The sequence below is a fragment of the Anomaloglossus baeobatrachus genome, chromosome 4 (genome assembly GCF_048569485.1).
Source record: "Anomaloglossus baeobatrachus isolate aAnoBae1 chromosome 4, aAnoBae1.hap1, whole genome shotgun sequence".
Taxonomy (NCBI): domain Eukaryota; kingdom Metazoa; phylum Chordata; class Amphibia; order Anura; family Aromobatidae; genus Anomaloglossus; species Anomaloglossus baeobatrachus.
In genome coordinates, this window is record NC_134356.1 from 406,736,293 (window position 1) to 406,754,529 (window position 18,237).

Sequence of the window (18,237 nt, forward strand, 5' to 3'; positions counted from 1 at the left end):
TGTCCACTGATTCCTGACCTATGCCGCTAGCGTTTTGTGAGGGGAATGCTTTGCCTACTTCCGTGAGTATGGCCTTCCGGAACTGCTGCATTTTGGTTGACCTCTCCTCCACGGGAATAAGAGACAAAAAGTTCTCCTTGTAGCGTGGGTCTAACAGTGTTACCAACCAATAATGATTGTCGGCCAAGATGTTCTTAACGCGAGGGTCACGAGACAGGCAGCTTACCATAAAGTCAGCCATGTGCGCCAGACTCTTAACAGCCAGGACTTCAGTAGCCTGACAAACAAGATGACTGAACATGCTGTCCTCCTCCTCCTCCTCCTCCTCCTCCCCCTCCTCCTCCTCATCTACCCTGTCCTCTGGCCAGCCACGCTGAACCGAGGATATGACTGGTGTGCATGTCATATCCTCAATTTGGCCGGAGAGTTGCTCCATGTCTTCATCCTCCTCCTCGTCATAGTCCTCCACTGCACGTTGTGATGAGACGAGGCTGGGCTGTGCGTTATCACCCACACCCACTACTGTTTCTTGCTGCAACTCATCGCGCTCTGCCTGCAATGCATCATGTTTGTTTTTCAGCAGAGACCGTTTTAGAAGGCAGAGTAGCGGTATGGTGACGCTAATAATGGCGTCATCACCACTCACCATCTTGGTGGAGTCCTCAAAGTTTTGGAGGATGGTACATAGGTCTGACATCCATCTCCACTCCTCAGGTGTTATGTGTGGAGTTTGACCCATTTCCCGACGGCTTAGGTGATGCAGGTACTCAACAACTGCCCTCTTCTGCTCACATATCCTGACCAACATGTGCAGAGTTGAATTCCAACGCGTGGGGACATCACACACCAGTCTGTGAGCCGGAAGATGCAAACGGCGCTGAAAGCCGGCAAGGCCGGCTGAAGCAGTAGGTGACTTTCGAAAATGTGCAGACAGGCGGCGAACTTTTACCAGCAGATCAGACAGCTCTGGGTATGACTTTATAAACCGCTGAACCACGAGGTTGAGCACATGGGCCACGCATGGAACATGTGTCAGCTGGCCTCGCCTCAAAGCCGCCACCAGGTTCCGGCCATTGTCACACACGACCTTTCCTGGCTTTAGGTTCAGAGGTGTGAGCCAGTGATCTGCCTGCTGTTTCAGAGCTGTCCACAGCTCTTCTGCATTGTGGGGTTTGTCACCTATGCAGATTAGCTTCAGCACAGCCTGTTGCCGCTTCGCCGAGGCAGTGCTGCAGTGCTTCCAGCTTGTGACTGGTGTGGAGGGCACAGTGGATGAGGATGCGCAGGAGGAGGAGGAGGCTGAAGAGCATGACATTCCGGAGCTGTAGAGTGTGGGTGAAACACTGACTGAGGTAGGGCCTGCAAACCTTGGTGTGGGAAGGACGTGTTCCGTCCCTCGCTCAGACTGGGTCCCAGCTTCCACAATATTAACCCAGTGTGCCGTCAACGAGATGTAGCGGCCTTGCCCACAAGCACTTGTCCACGTGTCTGTGGTTAGGTGGACCTTGGGTGAAACAGCGTTGTTCAGGGCACGTGTGATGTTTTGTGACACGTGGTTATGCAACGCGGGGACGGCACACCGGGAGAAATAGTGGCGGCTGGGGACCGAGTAACGTGGGACAGCTGCCGCCATCAGGTCGCGGAATGCTTCTGTCTCCACCAGCCTAAAAGGCAACATTTCCAGCGCAAGCAGTCGCGAAATGTTAGCATTTAGAACTGTGGCATGTGGGGTGTTGGCAGTGTATTTGCGCCTGCGTTCAAAGGTTTGCTGAATGGATAACTGAACGCTGCGCTGGGACAAGGACGTGCTTGATGATGGTGTTCTTTCTGCGTAGGCAACTGCAGGTGCAGGAGTGGAGGAGGCTTGTTCGCAGGCAGCATGGACAGAGGATTGGCTCGCATGCACAACCAGCGAAGACGTAGCAGTGACATCAGCAAGCACTGCTCCTCGACTCTGTTGTACTTCCCACAAAGTCGGGTGCTTGGCTGACATGTGCCTGATCATGCTGGTGGTGGTCAGGCTGCTAGTTTTGGTACCCCTGCTGATGCTGGCACGGCAGGTGTTGCAAATGGCCTTTTTTGAATCATCTGGATCCAACTTAAAAAACTGCCAGACTCGGGAAGACCTAACATTTGTACAGGCACCTTGTGTCGTCGTGTTGTTCCGGGGAACGGTTGCCTGACTTCTGCCTGGGGCCACCACCCTGCTTCTTACTGCCTGTTGTGATGCTACGCCTCCCTCCCCCTGTGCACTGCTGTCCTCGCTCTGCATATCCTCCTGCCAGGTTGGGTCAGTTACTGGATCATCCACCACGTCGTCTTCCTCTTCCGCACCCTGCTCCTCCTCCTGACTTGCTGACAATTGTGTCTCATCATCGTCCACCACTTGTTGGGACACGTTGCCAACTTCGTGAGAACGTGGCTGCTCAAATATTTGGCTATCTGTACAGACGATCTCCTCATGACCCACTTCAATATGAGCTGGCGAGAGGCCAGAATGTGTGAATGGAAACGTGAACAGCTCTTCCGAGTGTCCAAGTGTGGGATCATTAATGTCCGAGGAGGACGTGTACTCAGCCTGGTGGTAGGAAGGAGGATCAGGTTCAGAAATGTGCGGTGCAGTATCACGGCTACTGACACTTGACCGTGTGGAAGACAGAGTGTTTGTGGTGGTGCCAATCTGACTGGAAATATTATCTGCTATCCAACTAACAACCTGTTGACACTGGTCTTGGTTCAAGAGCGGTGTACTGCTGCGGTCCCCAAGAATTTGGGACAGGACGTGCGACCGACTAGATGTGGCCCTTTGTTGTGGCGAAATTAGAGCTTGCCCACGACCTCGGCCTCTGCCTGCACCACCATCACGTCCACTTCCTTGTTCCTTGCCAATGCCCTTGCGCATTTTGCAATGCTGTGCACTGCTGACGTGTATATTCACTACTTGTGCGTTATATCAAAGTTTGTGGAAATTGCACACAAGTGCACCTGTACGCTGCCACCAACAGGCACACACGTGCGGTTTTAAAAACCAAGCACGGACGCAATAAGAACCTAACAGGTTTTTTTGGGGAGCGACAATTACAGACAAGTCAGACACTATCTGGACTGTTTTACACTGTGTACACCAGCCCCAGATATGATGAAGGCTGGTATACGGTCACCACTACCCTGCCTGCCTGCCTGCCTGTATACTGGTACAATAGTCCTGACAAGGACTCTTTTGGTCACTAGCCTGTATTCAGACCTGGCTATACCCTGCCTGTATATAGCAACAATAGTCCTGAGAAGGACTCTGCTACTGTACTCCGACCTGGCTATACCCTGCCTGCCTGTATACAACTAGAATAGTCCTGAGAAGGACTTTTGGTCACACTGTTTGCAGCCCTGCAACTGAAAAAGCTATAAAGGGCCGCAAAGCTTTCCCTGAATCAGCGACACTCTCCCTGCACTGACAGTCTGGATAGCTGTGAGCACAGCACAGCGCGCCGGCCGATATAAAGGCTCGGTCACGCTGTGCAGGCCGGCCAATCACTGCAATTCCACAACTAACAGGGCTGTGGCATTGCAGTGGTCTGCCAGCCAATCCCTGCATGAGGGCTGGCTCTCAAAAGAGCGCCAACATGCAGAAATGAAGACCACGAGTACAGCACGAGTATCGCGAGATTACTCGGTCCCCGCCGAGCAGCCCGAGTACAGCGATACTCGTGCGAGTACCGAGTCGTGACAAGCATGCTCGCTCATCACTAGTAGCGCACTTACCCATGCTGGAGTGGATGCTAGGGTGGAAAACATGCCCCGACGCGCACGTTTCGTTAGCTTCCTCAGGGGGCCGTGATGTTTAATAATGGTCCCATATTCTGTCCTTTTCTGTTATATTTATGTTTAGTGAATGTTAATCCCGGTACCTGCTGGTTAATGTACCGAAAAAAGTCATCAAAAACAGAAATGGGGCCATTAAAAATTAAAAAAATATCATCAATAAATCTTTTCCATGTAATAACATGGGTTGTGAAAATAGGATGATAATAAATGTATGATGTCTCAAAATGGGCCATAAAGATGTTTGCGTATGGAGGCGCAACGTTTGAGCCCATTGCGGTGCCCTTATTCTGAATATAAAACTGATCCTGAAATAAAAAAAAGTTATTATATAAAACAATGTGCAATAAATCTAGGCAAAATTCCATTTGAGAAGATGAAAACATGGAGTATGTATGAAGAAACCACTGAACAGCTTGAAGACCCAAAGAATGATCGATACTGATATACAATGAGTTAACATCTAGGGTGACGAGAAGAGAGCCAGGAGGGAGTTGTCCCAAAGACTCCAGATGTTCAAGAAAATGGGGAGTATCTCGTAAATAGGAGGTAGTTTTGGATACCAAAGGAGACAAAATACGGTCTAATGTAATAGCCAAAGGTGACAACAATGAATCCGTGGAGGCGACAATTGGTCGCCCAGGAGGATGCCACAGATTTTTATGTACTTCGGGTAAAGTATAAAACACGGGAACCAACAGATTTACCTTATTTAAAAAGGTGACTAATTTCGTATCAATAATACCCAACTGAGAATAATGAGCTATTTTATCCTGAATAATCCCCTTAATAACAGATGAAGGGTCTGTATTAACCGGAGTGTATGTGGTATGGTCCGCAAGTTGAGTAAGGATCTCCGAGATTTAATAACTCTTATTCATAACAACCAGGGCTCCCCCTTTATCGGCAGGTTTACTAATTATAGAAGGATTAAGTTTCAATGACCGTAGAGCCTGTAACTCCTCTGAGGTAAGATTATGCTTAACATGTAATTCCCCATTTTTAACCTTATTGGTAAAGGCTTCAACATCAGCCTTAACAAGTGAAATGTAGGTTTCCACTGGATGGTATGACCGAGGAGGCATAAAGCTACTACATGTATGTAGATCTAATTTTTTTAATGAAAACTGTAAAACCTCCGGATCAACTGAGGTAGTGGCAATACTATCCTGAGAAGGATGAGTTTGGAAATGAGCCTTTAATCTGAGAGATCTGAAAAATCTATTCAACTCTTGATCTAACTTAAAGGTATTGAAATTAGGTGTAGGGCAGAAACTTAATCCTTTTTACAAAACTCGCGATTCAATTGGAGACAAAGTGTATGAGGAGATATTAATGATGAAATCCGTCCTACCTGGGACCGTGTCACAATCCGATCTCCGGTGTATGACCTTCCTCTTTCCCCTCCACGTCTTCTTGAGATGTAAGGACGTCGTGGGCCTAAAAAAGAGGAAGTTTCTTGTTCTCTTCCAGAGCTAGCGGAGGACAAAAACTCAGATCTAGGGAAAAAACGGCGATGGGGGGCCGGCTCTCCACACCGCCAACGGTATACACGGCCTCTTTTATAGTCGTTCTCAACACGTGTAAATTTAGCTCTTTTCCGATTCTGTACAGTCTTCTTATATTCATTGATGGTCGTATCCAATTTTGATTTAATATATGTAAGATCATATTTTTGGAAATATCATCCAATTCCCTCTGCAGGTAATCAATGGTCAATGTCATGAGATCATATGAACATTTGTTCAAAATTTGCTCAAAAGTAGAGCAAAAATCAGGCTTATCAGAGAAAAGTGTAGGACGTAACGAGACCCTGAGTCCCCTTGGGATGCGCTTAACTTTATGATATTCTGCCAGCGTAATCAAGTGCAGTTCCAGGGCGGTTTAACGCTTCAATTCTCTCTCGTAGTCTTTGGTTCTAGTCTCCTCAGTAGGAGTGAATAGGAATTGTCTAGTAGTGGTGACACGAGAAATAATGGAAGATGATTGCTCATCGTTGTAAGAAAATGCACTCTGGGACATCATTCCGGTTTAGTATTGATGTCAAGAATAAGAAGAAAAATGAGGGTATATCGGGGGCTCAAGCCAAAAATATGTACGCAAAATTTAAGATAAGGCTGAGCTTCACCGTTAATTAGGTGCTCAGGAGGAAAAATAGACCATATAATAAAATAACTCCAGCACTCAAAAAATCTTGTGGTTGCAGTAATTCTTTTATTTGTCAATTAGGAGTAACATTCATCAAAAAAACGTTTCGCTATTCGCCTTCTTCGTTACTCTATGTAATTTTTTGAGTATATACTATATCATGTCTGCATTTTAGTATTTTTCTGTGACATCATGTATGATACTTTATGTTACTATGTGATCACTTTATATCACTTGGTATTGATATTTTGTTTTCTATTTTATTACATAGAGTAACAATTGAAGAAGGCGAATAGCCGAAACGTTTTTTTTATGAATGTTACTCCTAATTGACAAATAAAAGAATTACTGCAACCGCAAGATTTTTTGAGTGCCAGTTATTTTATTATATGGTCTATTTTTCCTCCTGAGCACCTAATTAACGGAGAAGCTCAGCCTTATCTTAAATTTTGAAAAAGAAAGAATGACCGACATTGCTAGAAAAAAGCACAAAACGTACACGGAGCATACAGAGATGCATCCATGTCACATACTTATGCGTACCAAACCATTGACTTTCATGGTGTCCGTGTGTGCGTGCTCCGTGCAGAAAATGGACATGCTTCCGTGCAAAACGGAAACACATACGGATCACGGACACACGGACATGATGAAAAACGCAAGTTTCACCACAAACATAGATTAACATTGGTGCACGTTTGTCCGTGTCTCCGGTATATACGGAAACAGACAAAACACGCACGTTTTTAACGGATGTGTGTCGGAGGCCTAAATGCGGATTGCACATTTTCTGTTAGTACAATAAACCTCATTTCAATCCAGAAATATTACTCAGTCCATCAGTTATTAGATATATGAAACTGAAATATCTGTTGCAAAAACCCAAATTGTTATAAAGAAAAAAGGTTAACATTAATAGGGGTGCCCAAACTTTTTCATATGACTGTATGTAGTCAGAAAGTTCTGTTTGGACAAATGGGAGGGTTCAGAATGGAAAAAGCAATATTTGAATTTTGTAAAGCAAATTTGGCTTAAAAAGACTGCGGGCACCGTGTTGCATTTATAGGGCCCTTAAAGGGAACCAATCACCAGGATTTTCGTATATAATTCACAATTTTGTGATAAAAATGTATTTTTTATTTTCACGGCTCAACTTTATAAAATTCTGTGAAGAACCCGAGGGTTCAAGGTGCTCATCAAGAATCTAGATAAATTCCTTGAGAGGCCTAGTTTGCAAAATGGGGTCACTTGTGGGGGGTTTCTGCTATTTAGGTACCTTAAAGGGAACCAATCACCAGGATTTTCGTATATAATCTAAAGCCAGTGCTATACTGGCACTATCAGGCTGATTCTCTACATACCTGTAGTGGTCAGCTCAGATGTTTAGGTTTTGAAATCCAAGAAAGGGAAGTTTATAAAATGAGCAGCTTCTTGAGTGACAGTTGCACTGGAGCAGATCATATATTCATAGTTATCTCCTCCTTCTGTTAGAATTAGCCTAAGTATTATACAAACTACTCACTTTGTCTAGCAGGACCTGTGGTGATGTCATACCCATATGACCAAAAGGGGCGGGACCTCAGCCACCAAAGCTGGATACCAGGTCACATGGGTATGACGTCACCACAGGTCCTGATAGACAAAGTGAATCGTTTGTATAATGCTTATGCTAATTCTAACAAGGGAAGGAGATAACTATGAATATATTATCTGCTCCAGTGCAATTGTCACTCAAAAAGCTGCTCATTTTACAAACTTCACTTTCTTGGATTTCAAAACCTAAACATCCAAGCTGACCACTACAGGTATGTAGATAAGCAGCCTGATAGTGCCAGTATAGCACTGGCTTTAGGTTATATAAGAAAATCCTGGTGATTGGTTCCCTTTAAGGTACCTAAATAGCAGAAACCCCCCACAAGTGACCCCATTTTGCAAACTAGGCCTCTCAAGGAATTTATCTAGATTCTTGATGAGCACCTTGAACCCTCGGGTTCTTCACAGAATTTTATAAAGTTGAGCCGTGAAAATAAAAAATACATTTTTATCACAAAATTGTTACTTCAACCAGGTAGCATTTTTTTTTCACAAGGGTAACAGGATAAGATGCACCACAAAATGTATTGTGCGATTTCTCCTGAGTACGCTGATACCTCTTATGTGGTGGAAATCAACTATTTGGGCGCATGGCAAGGCTTGAAAGAGAAGGCACGCCATTTGACTGTAAAATTGGTTGGAATCATTAGCGGATGCCATGTCGTGTTTGGAGAACCCCTGAGGTGCCTAAACAATAGAGTTTCCCCACATGTGATCCCATTTTGGAAACTAGACCCCTCAAGTAATTTATCTAGCTGTTTAGTGAGAACCTTGAATCCACGGGGGCTACACGGAATTTTATGACGTTCAGCCGTGGAAATAAAAAAAATACATTTTTATCACAAAATTGTTACTTAAACCAGGTATCTTTTTTCACAAGGGTAACAGGAAAAATTCACCATACAATTTATTGTGCAGTTACTCCTATGTACGCTGATACCTCTCATGTGGTGGAAATCAACTGTCTGGGCGCACGGCAGGGCTCAGAAGGGAAGAAGAGCCATTTGACTGCAAAATTGGCTAGAATCATTAGCGAACATCATGTCATGTTTGGAGAGTTCCTGAGATGCTTAAACATTGCAGCTCCACCACAAGTGACCCTACTTTAGAAACTAAACCCGTCAAGGAATTTATACAGGGGTATGATGAGCATTGTGAACCCACAGATACTTCACAGAATTTGATAACCTAAAGCCAGCTTTACACCTTACAATTAGGTATGCGATCTCGTATGCGATGTGACACGCCCAGGTCGCATATGCGATTGAATGAGATTGCACGTAGGTCGTTCATTTGCTGTCACACGAGCGTTAGTAGTCTATGTTAAATTGATCAATTTTGTGTGCGATCCTTTAGATCACGTGTTCTGTGACGTATGCATTGGGCACCCTTTTTTTTTTTATTTATTGACTTGACAAGCGTGTGTAATGTGTAGGGATGCTTTTTTACTATGTCATCTGCCATTCAGCTCTGCTACATGGCCGCTGACAGCAGTAATAGACAGCCATGTAGCAGCGGTGAATGTTAGTTCACAGCAGACACAGACAGAGCCGCACTGTCAGAATGAACTCGGGTGAACTTCACCCGACTTCATTGTCATGCTGCGGCTCTGTCTGTGCCGCGTCCCGATTAGCGGTCACCTGTGAAGGACTCACCGGTGACCGCTAATCTCCTGAGTAACTGAATTGAGCAGCCCTCTCTCATACTCACCGATCCCCGATCCCCGGCGCTGCACGGCGTTCACACTGCTCCGGCGGCTTTTACTATTTTGAAAAAGCCGGCCGCCCATTAAACAATCTCATATTCCCTGCTTTCTCCGCCCACCGGCGCCTATGATTGGTTACAGTGAGACACGCCCCCACGCTGAGTGACAGGTGTTACACTGCACCCAATCACAGCAGCCGGTGGGCGTGTCTATACTGTGTAGTGAAATAAATAATTAAATAATTAAAAAAAAACGGCGTGCGGTCCCCCCCAATTTTAAAACCAGCCAGATAAAGCCATACGGCTGAAGGCTGGTATTCTCAGGATGGGGAGCTCCACGTTATGGGGAGCCCCCCAGCCTAACAATATCAGCCAACAGCCGCCCAGAATTGCCGCATACATTATATGCGACAGTTCTGGGACTGTACCCGGCTCTTCCCGATTTACCCTGGTGCGTTGGCAAATCGGGGTAATAAGGAGTTATTGGCAGCCCATAGCTGCCAATAAGTCCTAGATTAATCATGTCAGGCGTCTATGAGATACCCTCCATGATTAATCTGTAAATTACAGTAAATAAACACACACACACGAAAAAATCCTTTATTAGAAATAAAAAACACACACACATTCCCTGGTTCACCACTTTAATCAGCCCCAAAAAGCCCTCCATGTCCGGCGTACTCCAGGATGATGCAGCGTCGCATCCAGCGCTGCTGCATGGAGGTGACCGGAGCTGCAGCAGACACAGCCGCTCCGGTCACCTCCACGCAGCTAATGAAGACAGCCGCGCGATCAGCTGAGCTGTCAGTGAGGTTACCCGCTGTCACTGGATCCAGCGGTGGATGCAGCTGTGGCCGCGGGTAACCTCACTGACAGCTCAGCTCATCGCGCTACTCACCTCAGTTGCTGCGTGGAGGTGAGAGGAGCGGCGGTGAGTAGCGCGATGAGCTGAGCTGTCAGTGAGGTTACCCGCGGCCACCGCTGCATCCACCGCTGGATCCAGTGACAGCGGGTAACCTCAGTGACAGCTCAACCGATAGCGCGGCTGTCTTCATTTGCTGTGTGGAGGTGACCGGAGCGGCGGTGTATTCTGCAGCTCCGGTCACCTCCATGCAGCAGCGCTGGATGCGACGCTGGACCATCCTGGAGTACGCCGGACATGGAGGGCTTTTTGGGGCTGATTAAAGTGGTGAACCAGGGAATGTGTGTGTGTTTTTTATTTCTAATAAAGGATTTTTTCGGGTGTGTGTTTATTTACTGTAATTTACAGATTAATCATGGAGGGTGTCTCATAGACGCCTGACATGATTAATCTAGGACTTATTGGCAGCTATGGGCTGCCAATAACTCATTATTACCCCGATTTGCCAACGCACCAGGGCAAATCGGGAAGAGCCGGGTAGAGTCGCAGAACTGTCGCATATAATGTATGCGGCAATTCTGGGCGGCTGTTGGCTGATATTGTTAGGCTGGGGGGCTCCCCATAACGTGGAGCTCCCCATCCTGAGAATACCAGCCTTCAGCCGTATGGCTTTATCTGGCTGGTTTTAAAATTGGGGGGGGACCGCATGCCGTTTTTTTTAATTATTTAATTATTTATTTCACTACACAGTATAGACACGCCCACCGGCTGCTGTGATTGGGTGCAGTGTGACACCTGTCACTCAGCGTGGGGGCGTGTCTCACTGTAACCAATCATAGGCGCCGGTGGGCGGGAAAAGCAGGGAATAGGAGATTGTTTAATGGGCGGCCGGCGTTTTCAAAACAGTAAAAGCCGCCGGAGCAGTGTGAATGCCGTGCAGAGCCGGGCCGGGGATCTGGGATCGGTGAGTATGAGAGAGGGGATAAGAGGGATAGACTGACATGGACAGAGAGAGAGGGACAGAGATAGTGACGGACTGACAGAGATTAGTGAATGACAGACATTGTGAGGCGCTTCAGAACGCAGCTTTTGTGAAGCCGACGGGCGCCGGGAGCGGGGACCAGGACGCTGGGGACGCGCCGGCAAAGGGTGCTGGAGAGCGGGGAGCGGCGGTGACCGGACCAAGGAACCGGGAAGCGAGGCGGGGGAGCCGGGGAGCGTGACAGGTGAGCCGGAGGGCAGCGCAGGGGACCCGGGGAGCGTGACAGTACCCCCCCCCCACGCCCCCCTCCCCGCAACCGGGACAGGAAGGCACGGATCAGCAGAGTACCCACATTCTCCCGGGGCTCCCAGGACCTATCCTCAGGACCATACCCTGCCCAGTCCACCAGGAAGAACTGTCGACCCCGTACGGTCTTCATGGCCACAATATCCCTTACCGCATAGATGTCGTCATCGGCAATAGGTGGAGGAGCCGAACTGGCAGCAGCGGAGAAGGGACCCAGGACAACCGGCTTGAGGAGGGAGACGTGGAATGAGTTGGGTATCCTCATCGTGGCCGGGAGCTGTAGCTTTTAGGAGACCTCATTGATCTTGTTGAGGGCTCTAAACGGCCCGATGTAGCGAGGACCCAGCTTGTAGGATGGTATCTTCAATCGGACGTACTTGGATGCAAGCCAGACTAGATCTCCAGGAGAGAAACACGGAGGGTCCAGACGTCTCTTGTCTGCGTGTCTTTTCATCCGCAGGGAAGCACGCCCAAGGGACGCCTTGACAGAGTCCCAAATGGTTGCAAAGTCACGGGCTACAGTATCAGCAGCAGGGACATCCGAAGAAGGGGATACAGGCAATGGGACGGAGGGCTGAAGTCCGTAAACGACATGGAAGGGAGAGCTGGAGGACAACTCACTGATGTGGTGGTTATGGGAGAATTCCGCCCAAGGAAGAAGAGTGGACCAGTCGTCGTGATGGGTGTTGACATAGTGACGTAAGAAAGAGGTCAAGATTTGATTGACCCTCTCCACTTGGCCATTAGACTGAGAATGGTAGGCAGATGAAAAGTCCAGAGTCACTCCCAGATGTTTGCAGAGAGCCCTCCAGAAGCGGGAGGTGAACTGAGTTCCTCTGTCGGATACGATGTGTGATGGAAAGCCATGCAAGCGGAAGATGTGATGTATATAGGCGTCCGCGAGTTCCTGAGCAGAGGGCAGTCCAGCCATAGGGACGAAATGAGCCATTTTAGAGAACCGATCCACCACGACCCATATGACTGTGTGTCCGGAGGACAATGGCAAGTCCGTAATAAAGTCCATCGCTATGTGTTGCCACGGAACTGAGGGTATCGGCAGAGGCAGAAGACGGCCATATGGCAGGTGTTTGGGCGTCTTGTTCCTGGCACAAGAGGAGCAGGCAGAGACAAAAGCAGCGACGTCCGTGCGAAGGGATGGCCACCAGTAATGACGTACAATCGCACCCCATGTTCTCTTCTGACCAGCATGACCGGCTGTTTTCGAGGCATGACCCCAGTGTAACACTTTTTGCCTGTCTGTCTCAGAGACATAGGTCTTCCCGGGCGGTATCTGGGCCAGGGTGACAGGGGCCACCGGAATGATTTTGTTAGGACAGATGATGGGTTGGGTAGTCTCCTCCTCCTGCTCCATGGGCATGAAAGACCTGGACAAGGCATCAGCGCGTACATTCTTGTCCGCGGGTCGGAAATGGAGCTGGAAGTCAAACCTGGCAAAGAATAAGGACCACCTGGCTTGCCGTGGGTTCAGTCGCTGAGCGGACCGTAGGTATTCCAGGTTCTTGTGGTCCGTGTAAATAATCACGGGGTACACTGCTCCTTCCAGAAGGTAGCGCCATTCCTCCAGAGCCAGTTTGACTGCCAAGAGCTCTCGGTCACCGATGGTGTAGTTGCGTTCAGGCGCTGAGAAGCTCTTGGAGAAGAATCCGCAAGTCACCATCTTCCCGGAGGAGGACTTCTGCATGAGCACTGCTCCGGCTCCTGAGGAGGAGGCATCCACCTCCAAGGTGAACTGGCGGTTTAACTCCGGACGGTGGAGTACAGGAGAGGAGGCAAATGCCCGCTTCAGAGAGCCAAACGCGGCGTCGGCCGCAGGTGACCAGTCCTTTGGATTAGCCTCCTTCTTGGTCAAAGCGGAGAGAGGAGCAGTCAGAGCAGAGAAGTGAGGGATGAACTGGCGGTAGTAGTTGGCGAATCCCAGGAAGCGTTGGATTGCCTTCAGTCCAGAAGGAGGAGGCCAGTTGAGAATGGAGGAGACCTTCTTGGGATCCATCTGCAGTCCGGTATCAGAGATGATGTACCCCAGGAAGGGGAGAGAAGACTGCTCAAAGACACACTTCTCATACTTGGCGTACAGACGATTCTCTCTCAGTCTTTGTAGAACCAGCTGTACGTTCTCTCTGTGGGTCTGGAGGTCCGGAGAGAAGACAAGGATGTCATCCAGATACACTACCACACAGACGTAGAGAAGGTCCCGGAAAACGTCGTTCACCAGTTCTTGAAAGACGGCTGGGGCGTTACACAGGCCGAAGGGCATCACGCAGTATTCATAGTGCCCATCGCGCGTATTGAACGCGGTCTTCCATTCGTCCCCAGAGCGGATGCGTACCAGATTGTAAGCACCCCGAAGATCCAGCTTGGTGAACACACGAGCTCCTCTAAGCCGGTCAAACAATTCGGGGATGAGCGGCAGAGGGTACTTGTTTTTTACGGTGATTTGATTCAAACCCCGGTAGTCTATGCATGGGCGTAAGTCGCCCTCTTTCTTCTTGACGAAGAAGAAACCTGCTCCAGCAGGAGAGGAGGATCTCCGAATGAATCCCCTTGCCAGGCTCTCTGTGATGTAAGTAGACATGGCCCTTGTTTCGGCTGGAGACAATGGATATATCCGTCCTCGAGGTGGTGTTGTTCCTGGGAGCAGGTCGATGGCACAATCGTAAGGACGATGTGGCGGAAGTACCTCGGATTCCTTTTTATCAAAGACGTCTGCAAAGGACCAATAGGCCGAGGGCAGCCCCGGTAGGTTCTCTGGAACCGGAGGTCGTCGGATGGGTTGTATGGTCTTCAGGCACTTCTCATGGCACGAAGAACCCCATCGGGTGATTTCGCCAGTGCCCCAGCTGACTGATGGTTCGTGTGTCCGCAACCAGGGAAGTCCCAGCAGGATTTGATGGGACATGTGTGGGAGGACGTAGAAAGCGATGTTCTCGGTGTGCAGGGCACCGATACGCAGTTCCACCGGCTTGGTGATCCAGGAGATGGTGTCAGAGAGGGGTCTCCCATCCACAAAGGCAATCACGAGGGGCTTGTCGAGTGGAGTAACAGGCACCTGGTACTTGTCCACCGTGGCCTGCTGGATGAAATTGCCTGCTGCCCCGGAATCGAGGTATGCCTCGGCCGTGAACCGCGTCTCTCCCGTGGTCACTTGCACAGTCCACGTAACCGGGTCTGAGAGAGTCCCAGCACTTAGGGTGGCCTCTCCTACCAACCCTAGGCTTTGGAGTTTCCCGGCCTCTCTGGACAGGAGCGTAGGAGGTGTGTGCCCTCTCCGCAGTAAAAGCAGAGGCCCTTGGCGAGCCGCTCAGCTCGACGTTGTTCAGACTGCCGCACTCTGTCGATCTGCATGGGCTCGTGGACGGGGGCCCCAGCTGTCGATGACTGAAGTACGGCGGGCTTCTGCGGAGGAGAGGAATGCCGTACCGGACGTCTCTCACGGGACACTTCCTTGGATCGCTCCTGAAAGCGAATGTCCACTCGAGTCGCTAGGGCGATCAGGGCATCCAGGGTGGTCGGTACGTCACGACCCGCCAGCTCATCTTTAATTCGCCCCGAGAGTCCTTCCCAGAAGGCGGCGGTTAGGGCCTCGTTGTTCCACCCAAGTTCCGAAGCCAAGGTGCGAAACCGGATTGCGTATTGGCCCACCGTCAGAGTCCCCTGACGTAAGCGGAGAAGAGACGAAGCAGACGCGGAGGCGCGTCCGGGCTCATCAAAGGTGCCACGGAATGCCTGCAGGAACTCCTGGATGTTCGTGGTCACAGGATCCCCCTTCTCCCACAAGGGGTTCATCCACGCCAGTGCCTCACTCTCTAGATGGGACATGATGAAGGCGACCTTGGCTTGGTCGGAGGCAAACAAATGCGGCAGCTGCGTGAAATGGAGGGAGCATTGGTTTAAGAATCCCCTGCAGGTCTTGGGGTCTCCGGCGTATCGGGGTGGTCAGGCCAAACGAAGTCTGGAAGTATCTGAAGATGTCGCCACGGGAGCGGGAGCCGTGGATTGACTAGTGGAAGCCCGGGATGTTGAAGACGTAACTGCCGCTTGTAGCGTGTTCAGGCGGGCGTCCACAGAAGACATGAATTGCAGCATGCGGGTCTGAGTCTCACGCTGGCGTTGGAGTTCCTCCTGTACGGCTGCTAGTGCTGCAGCGGGATCCATGGCCTGATCTTACTGTCAGGGCCAGGTGGACGGGCAGACCCAGGAGGTGGATCCACTGGGCCGAACTCCTAGATGGTGGTAAGGGGTCCGGTAGCTGGAGCACTATAGGCAGCAGAACAGTCCGTGCACACGAGTATAACGGAGAAGTCCCTGGGACCACGGAGTCACTGGTGGTAGTCCGGGTGACGTAGCTCAGGTTCGGAAGCCGAGAAGATGTCAGGCGGGGTCCGGAACCTTTGGAGCGAGATGACGGGTCACCGAAGGGATCCGAGATGGTACGGACTGTCAGGATGGCAGATGGACGGCGTTCGGGGTTCGGGATTCGGCAGGACCGGATGGCGAGGCAGGCACGGCTCTACAAGAGAGATAGGTGAGTATATCACAGAGACACCAGGAGACCTGACTCCTAGCTTAAGAAACACGAAGATCAGGCCCCGCCCCCTTGGACATTACACCCCTTTATACCCTGTACCTGTTTTGCATCATTTCCTGTTAATGGACGCTGGCCCTTTAAGAAAGGGTCAATGACCGCGCGCGCGCCCTAATGCGCATGCGCGCGGCCCGAGTGCCAGAAGCCAGAGCAGGAAGCTGCGAGGAGGAAGCAGCAGGGCCGGGCTGGGGCTGTGAAGCCGACGGGCGCCGGGAGCGGGGACCAGGACGCTGGGGACGCGCCGGCAAAGGGTGCTGGAGAGCGGGGAGCGGCGGTGACCGGACCAAGGAACCGGGAAGCAAGGCGGGGGAGCCGGGGAGCGTGACAGGTGAGCCGGAGGGCAGCGCAGGGGACCCGGGGAGCGTGACAGTATGAGGAATAAACGACGTGTATGCGATCACCGTATTTTCGTTCAATCTTGATCGCACGTAGGTTTCACACGCAAATACGTCACGAACGATGCAGGATGTGCGTCACTTACAACTTGACCCCGACGACGGATTGAAAGATTTATTGAAGTGTGTAAAGCAGGCTTTAGGTTGTCCTACTGAAAATTTCATTTTTTTCACAAAAATGTTGCTTTAGCACCAAATTTCTCAGTTTTTCAAGAGCAAGCACCAAAAACTGAACAACGCAGTTTGTTATCCAATTTCTTATGAGCACATTGAAACCCTATATGTGGCCAATAACCTCTATTTGTCCAAACAGGAGAGCTCGGAATGGAAGGAGCACCATTAGAAAACTTGAAATAAATTGTGGGCACCATGTCCCATTTGCAGAGCCCCTAAGGTACCTATACAGTAGAAATCCCCCACAAGTGATCTCATTTTGGAAACTAAACCCCTCAAGGACTTTTTTTTAGGGGTATAGTGAGCATTTTGAATCCACAGGTACTTTACAAAAATGTTGCTGTAGTGCGAAATTTCTCTTTTAGGCTATGTACCCACCATCTGACGACCTTTTGCTTTTTTTGCTACCAAGGGTTTATGTTATTCTGTTTTTAAGTGAACTAAACATAATCAGATCTGTGCCATTTATTTTGATATACTTTTCCTTTTGTTAATTAATTTTCTAAAACCTGTATCTGTATGACATGCAGGTTGTGAACACGGACTAATGATTAGAGATGGACGAATAGTGAAATATTCAGGTTCGGATTATGCCATCCGAATACTGAGTACTATTCCAGTATTTGTCAAGAATAAAAAACCTAATACAAGTCGAGGGGGAACCAGAGGCCTTTTCTTAAAGTTTTGCCAGAAAAATACTCCAGTTTTCCATTGACTTGCATTACATTCGTTGTTTGTGATGAATATCGGAATAGTACTAGGTATTGGAATAGCATAATTCGAACCCGAATATTTCACTGTTCGCCCATCTCTTCTAATGACCAACATGTTGACCCATATGCACAGACTTGCTGCTATGAAATAGATTTCACTTTGTATCTGATTGACGTACCATGGTATATTTTATTTACTGGATTGATTTTTCTACCATTGAGCCACTACTATTATACTGTTGAGTGCCCACCATATTCATCTGATTAATTTTTATTAAACTTCCCCATTGGGGATAAAAATTATTCCAGGTCCCAGAGATGCACATCCACAAATGAACAAGTTATTACTTACCATGTGAATAGGTGATAATTTGTTTTGATTATAGAACCCCTTTAAACTATTGCATGATTTGGATTTATAGATGTTTTGGCACCATAATTATTAGCAGGCAGATCTTATATTAAAATACTTTGACAATGGATATGATATAAACCTAATGACAAAACATAGAAAAACACTTTCTATATTACAGTAAACTGGTTCGGATTGGTTAGATATAGAAATTTATGGAAATGTAAAACATTGTGGTCTTATCTCTAATGTCTTCTGTACCACAATGAAGTGTTTGTTTACCCACTCATAACATTGAGGGATTCCAGCATGACATCATTATCAACGGCTGCAAGAGCTCAATTTCAAGAAGCATCAAGGATTATTCAGAAAGATAAGTTATTCAATGCCACCCACTACATTCCACACATCGTAGCTCTCAGGGCAGACTATTTCCCATGATACATGGTCTGCAGTGAAAACTAAAGCAAAAAGATAGGCTAATGATCATTTGTTACGTGTGCAAGGAGAAATGAAGAGTTTAGTTTATATTACTGATTATAGACTATATAGGTTTTTGAAGCTTATATTATGGACAGGACTAATT